Genomic DNA, 16,529 nt, shown 5'->3' with positions numbered 1-16,529 from the left:
CAAGTCACTTAACCCTCATTTCCCTGCAAAAAAAAAAAAAAGTCAGCCAGAAGCCCATAGGCAGTAGGAGCCTCCAACAAATGTAAACAAGCTACCAACTGACCAGGAACACATGTGGTCTGTAGGGATCTGTGTCAATGAGAGTGGTGTCCTTCCCCTCCCCCATCCCGGAAGAAAATGTGATAAATCTTACCTAAGTAACAGATTCCCTGAAAACGAGATCAAACAGATATCAATGACTCCAACTGAATACTCAGCCTTTTAAATCGATAAACAGAAAGTATGGATTCTAAAATGTCAGGGTCAGAAGAAATTGCCCCAGAACCAGTCCATTCTCACTTCTCCAGGAAAGACTGTCTCAGGCCCACACCAGGTTATTTTGTTATTTAGTTATTCACAAAGTTCTTCAAGCATTCTGGTTTAGTTCAGTGTACATTCATTAATTGCCAATGTCATATGCAAAACCCTCTGCTAAGCTGGAAGAAATGCAATGACTAGATAAAACATCACCCCTTCCTTGAGGAAGGTTACTATCTCCTAGAGATTCTATAAATCCCTTCAATACTTTGTTTTACAGACTCATAACATAGGGTGGATGAGTGGTGGACCTTGGAGAATCCAAGGAAGTAGAAGAAATTAGTGTGTCACAGCAGCACCCACACCCTCAGGTTTTGAGGTTATTAGTATTCAAACCTGAGACACCCTGAAGGGCCATAAAGATGTAGCACTCTGAACCTCCAAGATGCAAGGGGACATAACCCCCTTGTACAGAAACCTAGGGGACCCAGAGTGATACCAAGTAGAACTTACCAGAAGCACAGAAGAATGCAGAGCCTGGCCCTTCCACAAAGCCCTAGTTTAGAAACTAAGGCTGGAAAAATGAATCAAGCAAAGAAGATGCCAACCAATATAAAAAAAATTATTGTAGATCTAGAGATTCCCCTAAAAGAAGAAGAGTTTAGTAATTCCACAACAACTATAAGCAGAGACTCAAAGGGAAAAAAATTAATTTTCCAGAAGTACATGAAAACAGAAGAAATGAATCAATAAGAGATAAAAATATTAAATTAAAGCTCTTGAAGAAAGAGTCAGAAAAATAAGCAGCTGGGAGAAAATATAGTGAACCCCCAAATGAGAGGTTTTTTGGAAACCAGGATAGACCAAACAGAAAGCAATGACTCCATGAAAAAGAAATGTTAGAATAAAATCAAAAGAATAAATAGAGGGGGGAAAATAGAAGGAAATGTAAGATACCAGCTAGTTAAAAAAACATACCTAACAAACAAGTCAAGGAGAGAAAATTTAAAAAGCACTGGACTCCCTGAACATCACAACTTTTTTAAAAAGTCTGAACATTATGTTTCAAGAAATAATAAAAGAAAAATGCCAAGAATGTAGTAAAACCAGAAGAGGTGAAGACAGAAATAATACACCAATCACCTGAAAGAAATATCTAAAGGAAAAGTCCCAGGAATGCCATAGGCAACATTCAAAGTTCCCACATTAAAGAAAAAAATACTGCAAGCATTCAGAGCAAAGGACTTCAAATGTCAAGGAACCATAGTTAGGATTACACAAGTCCTAGAAATTTCTACAATAAATAAGGAAATGTCATTATAAAATATTCTAAAATGCAAAAGTTATAAGTTTACAACCAAGAGTAACTTACTCGAAAAAGCTGAGCATAATTCTATGGGGGCATATATATATGTATATGTATATGTATATATGTATATATATGTATATATATGTATATATATATTTAATTGAATGTCTTTCAAATATGTGTGATGAATAATCAGAGCTAAGTAGGAACTCTGAAATGCAAACACGAGTCAAGAGAAATCCATAAAATTAAATTTATTTGAACAATTAGGAGCTGTATGATGATGTGGTGCTACCATTCTAATAGGGGAAAAGAAACAATTGTCCCACAGAGGACTTGGGGATGAACTGGTTCTATTCTGTGGGTTTGAAGAGAAGAAAAAAGAATGGAAGATAAAAGGAGGAATCCACCAATGTAAAAAAGAGGAAGAAGGAAGAACTGGCTACTTCTCACAGTTATATGGCATGAATATATACAAGTAAGGAGGAAAGATGAAAGCAGGCATCAGATTAACCTCTCTCTTGTCTGATATGAACAAAGGGCAGCAGAAAACACATAGTTTGGTATAGATATATATAAAATTCAAAAGGTAAAAAAGTGAGGATGGAGAATTGGGGAGAGGAGGAAATAGGTGTAAGTGGAAGGATAATACCAGGGAAGGAATAGTGGCAAGAAAAACAAATATCCTAATTCTGGGAGAGGGGAAGGGAAGGGGAAAAGAAGGGGAGTGAAAGGAAGAAAGAGGAGGGGAGGGAAGAATTAGAATTTGAGGAGATGTCCACCAATTTGGGAATGAGTGAACAAACTGTGATATAGGAATGCAATTAATGGACTACTACTGTCCCATAAGAAGTGATGAAAGAATTTTGGAGAATCCTTGGCAGTATGGACTAATGCAAAATAAAGGGAGCAAAACTGGGAGAATGATTTATACAAGGACAACACTGTAAAGAAAAATAACTTTAAAAGACTTAAGAACTCAGTTCAAGACAGTGACTTATGTCAAGTCTACACTCAGTAGAGTGTACCTATGAGGACATATGTTATTCAGTTCCTGATGAGATAAATTTAAAGTACAGAAACGAAAATACAAAGAGACATAAACGGTCACTATGTGGACTCATTTTGCTTGATCATGTTTATTTATCATAAGGTTTCCCCATCCACTTTATTTCTCTCATTTAAGAGTTGAGGACTGGTAGAGAGGGAAAGCAAAAATGACACTCCCAAAAGGTCATTGAAATGTTTTTTGTTTGTTTTTTTTTTAAAGCACATAGAACAGAAGGAAGTTCAGGAGGAAGGCCCTGACAAGTGGGACAGTTCTGAAAGTAATGGGAACAATCTATTATATGTTTTTTAATTTTTATTTTTGGGCGGGGCAATGAGGGTTAAGTGACTTGCCCAAGGAAGCACAGCTAGTAAGTGTCAAGTGTCTGAGACCAGATTTGAACTCAGGTCCTCCTGAATCCAGGGCTGGTGCTAATATGATTTTTTAAAACCTAAAGTGTCATTCTTGATTCCTCACCTTTTCTCCTTATCCATATCTAATCTGTTACCAAGTCTTCTCTTCTTTCTTTCTTTCTATCTATCTATCCACCCATCCACCCACCCACCCATCCATCCATCAATCTATCTATTCTACTTTAACAACAAGTCTTGTGACAGTACTACCAATATGGTTCAGGACTTCATTACTACGATCATGCTTGAACTACTACAACAGCCTTCTGGTTGGCTTATGTGCTTCAAGTTTCTCTCCACTCCAATCTATCCTCCATTCAGCCTCCACAGTGATTTTCCTAAAGAAAAGTTCACCCTCCTAGTCACAAACTCCTGTTATCTTCAAGATGAAATATAAATTCCTTTGTTTGGCTTTTAAAACCCTCTATGTAAGAAAAACAAACAAAACCCCTCTATAACTACTCCAGCATCTCTGCCAAGAAAACCTCAAATGGAGTCATGAAAAGTCAGATGTGACTGAAATGAGTAAACAACAACATCCTCTAACTTTCTTCTTGTTTGTTGCTAAACTCCTTGAGAAAGTCATCTACAATTAGTGCCTCCACTGCCTCTTCTCTCATTTACTTCTCAATCTCTGCAGTGTGGCTTCCAACCTCATCATTCAGGCAGGCATTGGGTATTTGTTAAGTGCTTACTTAATATGTGCCGAATGCTGTGTTAAGTGCTAGGCATATACAAACAAATAAAATGAAAGACAGTCCCTGTCCTCAAGGAGCTTACATTCTAACGGAGGAAGACAACACGCATAAAGGAGCGAAGAACTGGAGGGAAGAGGGAAGGAGGAAAAGGTGCTCTGATTCCTCAGAGAATGGTGGCTGACGGGCCAAGAGGGAGAAGCAGTATTAACAGGGGAATGAATCCTGGTTAGCCTGGGCCCACGTCATAAATGGAGGCAATAGAAGGATTCACCAATGGGAGAAGGGATCAGGGTAGCATGGCGGAAAGAAGTTCCAGGGTAAGAAGGCCCAAGACTCAGAGGGAGGTTCCATTCAATTGAAACAGCACTCTCCAAAGTTATTGATGATCTTTTAATAGTCAGATCTAATAGCTTTTTCTCAATCCTCATTTAATACTCTTGGGAACTGAGGCAGGCTCTAAATTTAATGAGCTAATGAAAATCTGTTGTAGCCTGCAGCTCACATGAAAACTGTTTTTCCTGGGCAGAATCATCTTTAAGGAAAACAGAAACCATAAGAAACCTTTCCTAACAGAGGGAGAAAATGAACTAAAGCCCTGGATTGGGATTCTTCTCCACATCAAATGTTTTAGAAAAAAGAATGACACTACTACATATACAATATAACATGGTTTCTAATCTGACATGTATAAGGTTTCATCATTCCATAGAAAAGGAAGTTATGAATGTCTAGACATGAACTCTCCAATATCTGATCTCATAGCGCTTTGTACCTGTAGCTATAGGATTAAAACCTTTTGCAGGCCAAGGTCCTAAAAGTAATAGAGATACACAAAAAGTACCTATCAAGTAACACGATGTACATTTTTGGTGATAGGAATACATTTTATCAGCAGCCTTTTACCAATTATGGCCACCAAAGCTTATTAAGTTTGGTAAATAGTGGTATGGTCTCAAGGTCATTCAGGGAGCAATTATCATCTCATTTTGTTCCAAATTTAGTACACTGCACAAAGTCAATTGCTATCACAAGTAACCTATAAGTCTTCTTAGACATTGAGAGAGAGATAAATGCAAATTCCTGTTTTCACATCTATTCAAGAGTCATTATAACCAGTTTTATATAGTATTTACAACATTGGGAGTAGAATATGTCGTTTAAATAGATTTTCATACGTTAAGATTGCTTGTCTGCATATTTCAAGCCTGTTAGGAAGGCAAAGAGAAAGGGAAAGGGAAGGGGAAGGATGTCAGAGTTGGAAAGGATCCTAGAACAAAAAATGTTAGTGATAAAAGTGACCTTAGTGCACATCTAGTCGAACCCCATCATTTTGCAGATGACAAAGAAGAGGCTGAGAAAGCCTGTTTGACTTGTATGTGGTCACACAGTTAATAGACCTGGAACAAAAAAATCCAGGCCTCCTAATTCTTAGATTAGTATGTTCAATTTAGAATCACTCTAAAGTGTCCTGGTGATCAATTCCATAAAGTGAGAATGCAGAATGATCTCAGTGGCATTTGGCAGAGAAGAAAACCAACACTATTTATCTATGATGAACCTTCTCCCTTTAATACTTTTTAGCCCTAACTCAGGCATTAAACCTAGACTTGGTTATATAATGAGAATCTGTCATAGCCTGTAGTTCACTAAATTATATGAAATGCTAAAATTGTTTTCATTGGCCAGAATCACCTCCCTTAAGAAAAAAAGAAACCACAGGTCACCTCTCCTACTAGAAAGGACATAGTCAAGTTGCCATAGCCAAAATGATACCATCAAACTGACATAGTCAACTCAAGAAGTATTTATTAAGGACCAGCTATGTACATGTAAAATATAGATAGATAGATAGATAGATAGATAGATAGATAGATAGATAGATAGATAGATAGATAGATAGATAGGTAGGTAGATAGATAGATTTGATAAATCAAAGATGATCTCAAAGGGAAATTACTAGCATTAAGAGGTACTGGAAAGGAATTCTTGCAGAAGATGAGATTTTAGCTGGGTCTGAAAGACTCAAGGGGAGCCAGGAGGCAGTGGCAATGGGAGAAAGAAGGAAAGGAATTGAGTACATCTAGTGATTCATGGATTTGCAAAATGGAGTATTTTTTGTGAGGCACAGCAAAGAGGTCAATATCACCGAATCATACATGGAGAGGAGTAAAATATAAGCACACTGGATATATAGGAAGAAACCAGATTATAAGGAACTTTAAATGTCAACTAGAGAAACTGATCCTAGAGGTTATAGGGAATCAATGGAGTTCATTGAATAGGAGGTGACACGGTCAGATCTGCTCTTCAGGAAGATCATAGTGACAGCTGCATCTGGCCTGGAGTGAGAAAAGACTTGAGGCAGGAGACTAAGCAGCAAGCTATTACAATAGTCAAGAGGTGGTGAGGGCCTACACTACGGTGGGAGCAGCATCAAAGTAAGAATCCTTCTAGTTTCAAACATTAGAGACAGGAGGAAAAACACTGTGACATGCAGCATCATATGTATAGAGCGTCATCACTGTGTACCATTCCATTAGACAGAAGGCAGTTATGAACATCTAGGAATGAAATCTCTAATATCTGATGACACAGCATTTGGTCCTCCTCCTACCTATGACTGTTACCATTTGCCCAAGGACAAGGTCCTAAAAGTTATAGAAATACATAAATGATACTTAACAAGAAACTCAGTGTGTATTTTTGGTGATAGGAATTGATTTTATCAGCAACTTTTCACCAATTAAAGCTACTGAAGCTTGTTAAGTTTGGTAAATATTGGCATGGTCTCAAAGTCATTCAGGGAACAATTACTATATTGCCTTTGTTCTAACTTTAGCACACTGAACAAAGTCAAATTCAATCATGGGTAAAGAGAAGTAGAAATCCACCTATAGGAGTAATAGGTAGGAGTACAAAGGGCTATGAGATCACATATTGGTAAGATCACTTCCAGTTGTTCATAGTTGCCCTCTTCCTAATGGAGTGGTACAGAGGGCTGGCCCTCTACAGGTCAACTTAGAAACCGCACTGCCACATGGATAGTATTGCTCTTCTTTTCCATCATTTGACTTTGGAAGGCATTCCAAAGCATATTCACCTTATCGCCTCTGCTATATTGTGGCTCCTTGAAGGTAGGGACAATGTCTTTCTTATTTTTATATCTCTACCAGCACCAGCACATCCAGTGCTTTCCAAATAGAAGATGTCTATTAAATGCAGGTTTAATTATCAAAAAATCAGATGCTTGTTGCTTATCAAATCTGTGGATGACATGAAACTGGGAGTAATCATTAATATGTTGGACAATAGATCTGGAATCCAAAAGGATCAAGATAAGCTGGAATGATGTACCAAACCTAATAATAAAATGAACTTTAATGAGGACAAATTTAAAGTCACAAGATAACTTACATTTTGGGTTCAAAGAATCAAATGTAAAAGGATAGGATGAAGGAAAGGTTATAATTCACATGGAAAAGATTTGTAGGTTCTAATGGACTGCAAATTCAGTATAAAGTAATAGGATGCCATGGAAGTAAAAATCTCAATGTGAACTAAAGTTGTAAGAAAACTATAGTGTTAGAACTCTGCTTGAGTCTGGCCACACATGAAAACCTATGTCCAGTCTGGCCCATCACACGACAGAAGGAGAAGTGACAAACAAATTTAGAAGTGCAGAAGACAACTAGAATGGTCAGGGGATTTGATGCCATACATAGGCCAATTCAAGCAACTGGAGATGACTGGCATAAGGAAAACTTATGGGTGTGGAGGGGGGCGGTGAGCAGAAGGAGTGAGAGTGAAGAGACATAATTATTTTCAAATATCCAGAGGCCTATCATAAGGAAGGTATATGGATTTCTTCAGTTTGAGCCCTGTGAAGCAGAACTAGGTCTAATGTATACATACAAACACACACATGTACGCAAACATATAAATATATGTATATACCTATTGTATACACATAAACATACGCATGTGTGTTGTGGAACATACTATTAGAATTTGTTCAAAAATAAAATGGGTGGATTCAAAAGGTAATGAGCTCCCAATAACCACCTGTTTGGGAAGTTGCAGAAGGGGTTCCTGCTCCACTTTAGTCAGATGTTCTCCTGGGGCTCTTGCAGCTCTGAGATTCTAGGAACAAACAATGAATGCAGACCACCCGACCACAAAATTTTCTCTCTGGTAAAACCAGGAATAATGGACTAGGGATTAAATGATATCTCTTGAAGGTTATGTTCAAATATGGCTACATGATGAAAATGAAAATGCCAAGTACTCACTGCCTCAACTTAGTCTTGAATCTTCAAGTCATTGTGGAGAACAGAAAAGAAGCATTATCAGTAATGACTCCTCTAAGTCTAAGCCAAATGCAAGTGTCATACGTGCCTTCATTTATTCACGACAACCATTTTCTAAGTGCTTACATTGTGTTTGGCCAAAGGGAGGTGTGAAGAGAACACAATTCCAGCCCTTGTAGTACTTATAATCTATTAGGGGGAATACCACCCTCATGTAAACATGCAATACCATACAAAATTCAACAATGTAATACCAAATAGAAAAAGAGCTCAAGAGAAATACAAGTAGCTATGTAAGACCAAAGGAATGACTATCATTTCTGCCTGGGAATTCTCAGAGAATCAATACAATGAATTTTAAGAGCGGGATTGGGATCATAGGGAATAGATAGCAGAGGCTGGGATATGTTGGGTTGTATCTTGGGAAAGGAGTAGTCTTACTGAACTGGAGCATAATACAGGTAGAAGACAATAGTATAAGGCTGAAAAGGTGGATGACAACTCATTCCTCAAAGACTGACAAACTCTCCCATGGACATACTGCCTCATGCCAGTGATTCTGAACCCCTCACAGTCATCATTCAAACCCCATTCTCCATCCCCAACCGCCCCATCCCTTATTCCCTAAGACCCAACCCTACTTCCATGTCATAGGGTCTCATTCTAAAACTATGTACCCCTTCCACTGTGCCCTTTGGAATGCTTGTTCCATAGTCAACAGACTTTCATCTTCAATCATTTGCTTTTCTAATCCTTCCATCTTCTAGCTATCACTGGCTCCCCATCCTCCACCCCCACCCCCAATTACAGAGCCTTCCTGGTCCCCTTAACTTACTAGTGAAGTAGGGGAGCTGGATTACTCCCTGCTCCCTGTTGCCACCTCCATGTTCCCTCTATCACCATCACTCTGTAACCTCTTCTCCTCTAAGGTTCACTTGATCCACATCTACCACCCAATCAAAATTCTGGAAGCTACTAGCTACTGATCTCCAAGGCACTCTTCTCCATTCTCCAGTACCTGGATCACAGTCTTTCCTCTCCAATTGCTGCCCTTATACTAAGGGACTTCAACACATACATTGATACTCCCTCAAATACCTTAACCTCACAGCTCCTCAACTCACTCATTTTATATAACCTCCTTACCCAACCCCAGCCAGAGGGAAAGATGGTCATACCCTTGATCTTACCATCATTGCTAGATTGTACAGTGGATAAAGCGCTAGCCCTGGAGTAAAGAGGACCTGAGTTCAAATCTCACCTCAGACACTTAATAGCTGTGTGACCCTGGGTAAGTCATTTAACCCCAAATTGCCTTAAACATCCGGGGCCATCTCCAGACCTCCTGATATATATCTTGCCACTGGACCCAGATGGCTCTGGAGGAGAGAGTGAGATTGGTGACTTTGCACAGCCCTCCCTCCCTTAAATCTAATTCAGTGCAAGTCGGGACATCACCCTGATTGTCATGGTCCTCTTCGAGAATGAAGGACAAACAACCATCACCCACAAATGCTCCACTTCTGTGTTCACAAACTCTGAAATTCCATTTATCTAATTACAATCTATTGTCATTCCACTTCTCCCTGTGCCTTTCAATTCTAACCCCTGTTCTTGATCCACACTGCGATCTCCAATCCCTCCCCACCTCGGTTCTCTCCCAGGCTTTCACCTCTGCACTACCTACCTGCTTCTCTTTTCCCTATCTGGACTCCTCAGTGAATCAGTTCAACTCTACACTGTCCTCTTCTCTTAAGCCTCTAGCTCCTTTTTTGCACTGCTGACCTTGCCCTGCAAAGCCTCAGCATTGCATTGCTCCCATCATCCATTGCCTTCACTACCACATAACCTGCTACTACTGAATGAAGCTGCAGAAAAATCATTAAATCATGTTGACTGGGCCCATTACAAATTTATACTGAAAATCTCAACTGGGTCCTCTCTGCTGCAGGACATTCTTTTAACACCGCCCTAATTAGCTCACTATACCAGCTCTTTTAAATCTTCTTACCCCTCCTCAAATCTTCCATGACTCCTCCTCCCTCTCCCTCTCAGCTGAGAACCTGTCCTCATATTTTACTGAAAAAATTGAGGCCATTTGCCCAGAGCTCCCTCTTCTCCCCTCCTCATCTTACATACTTAACAGCCTTCTGCCACTATATCACACAAAGAAGTAGCCTTTTTCCTTTCCAAGGCAAACTCTTCATGCCCAAGGGATTCCATTCTATTCTGCCTTCTCCAGCAGATTATCCCCATCTATCATTTCCACTCTCTCATTTAAATTCAATCTTTTTCTATCTATTGGCTGCTTCCCTAGTTCCTAGAAACTTCCCATGTCTCTTCCATCCTCAAAAGACTGTTACTTGATCTATACATTCCCACTAGTGATTGTTCCATATCTCTTCTGCTCTTTACAGCTAAACAGCTTGAGAAGGCTGTCTACAATAGGTGTCACTATGTTTAACATGATCGAATGTGTACAATCTGTATCTGAGTGCTGTTTTAGGAAGGGAGGAGGGGAAGGAGGGAGGAAGAAAAATTTGGAACTAAAAATCTTATAAAAATGAATGCTGAGGGCAGCTAGATGGCGCAGTGGATAGAGCGCCGTCCCTGGAGTCAGGAGTACCTGAGTTCGGATCCGGCCTCAGACACTTAACACTTACTAGCTGTGTGACCCTGGGCAAGTCACTTAACCCCAATTGCCTCACTAAAAAAAAAAAATGAATGCTGAAAACAATCTTTACTCATAATTGGAAAAAATTAAAATACTATTTAAATTAAAATATAGATAATGTTAAAAAATAGGCATCTCTACTTTTTTCCCTCTCACTCTCTTCTAATTCTCTATAGTTTCACTTCTAACTTCATCATCTAATCAAGACTGCTCTTTCTAAAGTTACTATTAATATCTTAATTGTCAAATCTAGCAGCCTTTCCCCAATACTCATCCTTCTTGACTTCTCTACAGCCTTTGACACTGTTGATCACCTTAATCTCCTTCTTAATACTCCCTTTTCTCAGTTTTTGTGACAATACTCTCTTCTGCTTCTCTTTCTACTTATATGACTGCTCCTTCTCAGACTCTTTTGCTGGATATTCATCCAGGTCACACTTGCTAACCAAGGATGTCCCTAAGAGCTTCCCTTCTCTCTCTATAGTATTTCATTTGATGATCTCATCAACTCCCATGGATTTAATAATGTCTCTATGCTGAGATTCTCAAATCTGGTTATGTGACCCTAACCTGTCTGCTGACCTCCAGTCTTACATCTCCAACTGCCTACTGTCTATCTCAAGAAGGATATCCTGTCTATAGACATCTTAAACTCAACATGTCCAAAACTGGACTCAATAGCTTTCCCTACCCCTTTCCAAACTTTCTTCGTACTATCAAAGGCACTAGGCTCTGAACCTAGATGTCATCCTCAATTTCTTGCTCTCTCTCACCCTCCATTGCCAAGGTCCATCAATTTTCCCTTTGAAACCTTTCTCCTTTCTTTCCACTACCTTGCCAACACCCTGGCACACTCCCTTAATACTTCACACCTGAATTTTTATGATAATCTGCTAGTTGATCTCCTTGCCACAAGTCTCTCCCCATTCTAGGCTAACCTTGTCTAAATTGTCATGGTAATCTTTCTAAAGAGCAGGTCTGACCATGTCACCCCCCCACTCAATAAACTCCAATGGGTCTCTATAACTTCCAGAATAAAATATAAAATCCTCTGCCATTCATAACCCTTCATAACCTCGTACCTCCCTACCCTTCCAGTCTTCTTATAACTTATTCACTGTCAACCCCTCCACATATTCTGCAATCGAGTGACACTAGCCTCCTTGCTATTTCCAGACCAAGACACTCCATCTCCTTACTCTAGGTATTTTAATTGGCTACACCCCGTGGATGGGATGTTCTCCCATCTGATCTTCCCTGGCTTCCTTCAAGTTGCAGCTAAAATTCCACCTTGTACAGAAAGCTTTCCCTAAGCCCCTTCTAAAACCTTCCCTCTTGATTCTTTCCAATTTGTCTTGAATGTAGCTTGTATATAGTATATAGTTGTTTACATGTTGTCTCTCCCATTAGACTGTGAGCTCCCAGAGAGCAGGGATTGTCTTCTGTCTTTCTTTGTGCCTCCCAGTGCTTTGCACAGTGCCTGGAACATGCCATGGCTCTTAATAAATGGCTAATGAGGTCAGATTGGTAAGGGTCTTTAATGCCAAGATAAGAAGTATGGGCTTATTTTGTAGGCAAAAGAGGGTCACTGAAGGATTCTGAAAAGAGACGTAACATGTTTAGAGCTGTATGTAAGGATGATTAATCTGGTAGGATTATTGTTGGACATACTGGAAGGGGAAAGGATGAAAAGTAGAGAGCAATGTTAAGAGGCTATTTCAGAAGTTCAGGTTTATACTAGGGGCAATGAGATTCTATCAAGGCAGAATTAACAGGATATGTTAATTGAATATAAATAACTGGTTCCTTAAAAATAGTGAGGCCATTACAATAAATAATGGAGGGGGGGAATTTAGAAGGAGGTTAACATGGGATAGGTTATCTAAAGATGATGCAAAAAATAATAAAGGTGGGGGGCAGCTAGGTGGCGCAGTGGATAGAGCACCGGCCCTTCATTCAGGAGTACCTGAGTTCAAATCCGGCCTCGGACACTTAATACTTACTGGCTGTGTGACCCTGGACAAGTCACTTAACCCCAATTGCCTCACTTAAAAAACAAAGTAAAAAAAAATAATAATAAAGGCATTACGAAGCTAAAATCAGATCTTAAATATCCCATCTTCTAACTACATCTGCTACAAGGGATCAGCCCACAGTAGAGTTGTATGGATCAAAGGGCAGAAAGAGCAGGAAAATGAATGACTATGAAAATTAATATGAATATGATTGAAAATGACAGCTAAAGGGAGGGATACTTGATATTGCTGTTAGGGCAAAATACTTATCACCAAACATAGAGATCCATTTTATTACTACCAACCCCTCCTTCATATGAAAGCAGTTTTTGAATGCAAAAATGCTTGCTAAGCATTGTTAACTGGACCAATAAAATTCCTAAATAGAATTCTGATTGTATTCAAGAGTCATACAAAATAATATCTGGCTTCAGTTTAAGCAATAACTGAAAATAATACAGAGGAAAGAGGGGTCAGAAAAAGCTATTTATTTGGAGTCTAGAAACCCCAAATGTGCTTTAGTTTCTGCCACTAATTTGGCATATAATTCTGGACATTTCACATTTCTGAACCTCAGTTTCCTCAACTGTGTGAAAGGTGATGGTTGAAACTGATCATCTCTAAAGTCTATTCCCCTCTAATGACTTTATGACTCCATGACCCAGGTAAAAGAGCTGTTTCTAGGACAAGTGGTTCTATAAGTCTACTGTCAAGTCCTGCTTTAGCATGACTAATGCCTACAGCTGAGATAGTTCCTTGTTTGGACAAATGAAACAGACTTTGGCTGGGAGATAAACCCAGGTCTTCTGGCTGACTCCTAGTTCTGTAGTCTCTCTACACCAAGCTACCACAATCTTTTCATTACTAGATTTCAAAGCAAGCCTATCAACTTAAAACAAGGGAGCAAGTAAAAACAGTTACAGCTTCTACAACCTTCACCAAAAATTGGGTTACTGAAGAGAATGAGAAAGTTAGTCCTAGAACCATAAACCACCCATGTCCTTAAAGTTATCTGAATACCTTTCCAGACTTATTTGACATTGCTCCCTTTCATACACTTTATGTTGCTACCAAGGTGGAATAGAGAGTCCATAAACTAGATATTCCATTTCCAGTTCCCTTGCATTTGAGATGACACATCTTGTAACTCTGACCTAGTGAATCCTTATCTTTCTTCAAGGCTCAAATCAAATACTACTTCCTTCAGGAAGTCTTTGGTAATTACCCCGACTGATAAGTCATTTCAATTCAATAAGCATTCATATTGTAAAAGCCACAGTAGAAACAAAATTTTAAAAAGCAAGAAGTCACTGCCTTTAAGGAGCGAGTATGTGTTATATATTGTACAAAGGACTACAACTTGCAAACAAGTAAGTAAATACAAGATAACTTGAAGAAGGAGCAAACAGAGTTGAGTAAACACTTCATGGAAGAGGTAGCAACTGAGAAGAGTAAGTATCTTGAGGGTAAGAGGGGTTGCATCTCTGCGACTGTATTCCCTTGGCGGCAAACACGGTGTTTGCTGAAATGTCCTGTCAACATTGGAGTTATTCTCGAAATGAATTTTCTCCTCCTCCCTTTCTGATATTCAACCTTCTATTTAAAAAAACCTACTGAGATTCCCATTACTATATGGCCTAATCAAAAGAAATATCAGGAGGGTGAGAGAGAATGAAATCTTCGGAATGCTGAGTCTACAGGAAATCACGAGTCGTTGCTGCTCGGATAACAATAGCAGGGAAACCACAAACCCTAATGGTTACAGTTCAAAATTGCAAGAACGACTGGTTAAGGTCTGGAGAGAAGAGACTGGGAAAGAAAGCAATGTTTCCTTCAGGCCACATCCAACGACAAGTTCTTGGGCAGAAAGCAGTCCAGTATACTGGGAATAAATCCCGGTGACCTAGGTCGTATTGTCAATCCTACCACTGATTCACTATGTAATCCTGAGCGAGTTACTGCCCTTCCGAGGACCCTCAAGTTTTATGGCGGACAAACAGCTCCTGGTTATGGGGCTGAAAAGAGGGGCGGTGATAGAGAAATAGTCCAAGAAGCCAACATGAAAGCATCTCCTTCCTTGCTCCTCTGCTCTCTCCTATGACGGGGCTGACTCCTCTCCAACCTCCCAGCATCTCAACAGGGTCGCTCCTCTCCAGGGACCCTGCCTCAACCCCGTGGCCCTCACGTGCACACACAATAGTCACTGCATAAACCCATGACATAGACAGGTAGAGGTCCCACTGAGAGACCTAGCAACACACGCATCCGACAAAGACACAAAACATACAGACGAGACGGTCCCCGTGTGACCCGCGTCTGTACACCGTGAGACACACGGTCACACAACCGCGGTCATAGTGGCACACGGACACGGGGACACACACAGAGACAGACAGACACAATAAACACACAACACACACATACACACACCCTACTCCCTCCCTCTCTTTTTTCTCCAGCTCCGCCCCGGGAACGCCCCTTACCTCCACCCCACTGACTGGCACCAGGTTGGGGACCTTGGTCTGGACCCCATGACCCCCGGGACGGATGCCAGCCCAGCGCACCCCCTGTTCCATCCCACCCTGACTCACCCGCTCCCGCCTCCAGACTCCTTCTCCAGCCTCAGCGCCCTCCCCTAGAGCCATTCCCGGCGCTGCTTCCGGCCCCGTCACGTGACCCCCGGCTGCCGGCAGGGCCAGATCATGTGCTGTGATGTTCAGCTGACAGCACCCCGCCTCCCCCGCCCTCCCCGTCTCAGTCTCAGAGCTCCCTCTTTCCCCCCAAGCCCTGCCCCCTACTGCGCCTCCTGGCGGCCGAGTCCTGCACTGCAGGAGGTGTCCAGGAAGAAGAGAGGGAGGAGGAGGAGGAAGAGAAGGAAAAGGAGATAGAAGAGAGGATAAGAAGAGGAAAGAGGAGGAAGAAGAGAAAGAGGGGAGAGGCGAGGAGGAGGAAGGAGAAGGGGAGGAAAAGTGGAAGAGAGGGAGGAGGAAGAAAGGAAGAGAAGGGGAAACAGGAGGAAGAGGAGGAGGGGAGGAGGAAGGGGAAGGAAGGGGAGGAAAAGTGTGAGAAGGGGGAGGGGAGGAAGAAAGAGGAAGAGCAGAAGGGGAAAGAAGAGGAAGGGAGGGAGGAGGAGGGAAAGGAAAGAGGGGAAGGGAGACATTAGGGGGAGGTGAAAGGTGAACCTTATTCTATTTTTACCAGAAACTTCCAAAGAAACTGGGGGTGTTGAGTCTGGAGAAGACTTTAGATGGATGTTGCCAGCCATCTTCAAGTGTCTGAAAGGCTTGTCACATGGATTCGGCTTGTTCAGTTTTGCTCCAGAGAACCCAGAATCAGGAACATTGGGTGGACTTAACCAATGGCGACAAGAGTCTCAACAGCAAGGAGATGTTCCTCAACAATCAGAGCTGTCCAGAACTAGCAGGGGCTGTCTCAGGAGCTAGGGCAGGCATTGGCAAGGAAGGCTGGATGACCATTTATTAGACATGTTGTCCAAGGGCTTTTTTATTAGTGTTTGGGTTGGAGTAGTTGAACTCTGTGATCTTCTCCCATTACTGAGGTTCTGTGGGATGGAGTGGGATTCTAGGGAGGCAAGAAGTAGGGGTGACTTTGCCAGGGAGCCTTTAGCAACCTGCCTCGGGCCCTGCAGTGGCCCCATGGAGCTGTACCTTATTCTCAGCAGTTACATCTTCCTCGGTGGAGTCCCATTCCTTGGTCAGTTTATACCTGGTTCTTCTATCCCTGCCCCCCCCCCAAAGTCGGCCTCAG

The 16,529-nt window shown here is 41.1% G+C and overlaps 1 protein-coding gene across 1 annotated transcript in view; it reads right to left on the bottom strand.

The window, feature by feature from the left end:
• LOC122742974 (proton-coupled amino acid transporter 1-like) overlaps window positions 1-15,444 on the bottom strand; it is a 65,474-nt gene extending 50,030 nt beyond the window's left edge. The window contains 1 exon segment of the mRNA XM_043987586.1: window positions 15,353-15,444. The gene's annotated coding sequence lies outside the window, so the exon portion shown is untranslated.
• Between the last annotated feature and the right edge of the window lie 1,085 nt (window positions 15,445-16,529).

Source organism: Dromiciops gliroides, chromosome 2, assembly GCF_019393635.1.
Source record: "Dromiciops gliroides isolate mDroGli1 chromosome 2, mDroGli1.pri, whole genome shotgun sequence".
NCBI classification, from domain to species: domain Eukaryota; kingdom Metazoa; phylum Chordata; class Mammalia; order Microbiotheria; family Microbiotheriidae; genus Dromiciops; species Dromiciops gliroides.
Note: the sequence above shows the minus strand (reverse complement) of the source record. Positions and strands in the feature narration are given on the sequence as shown.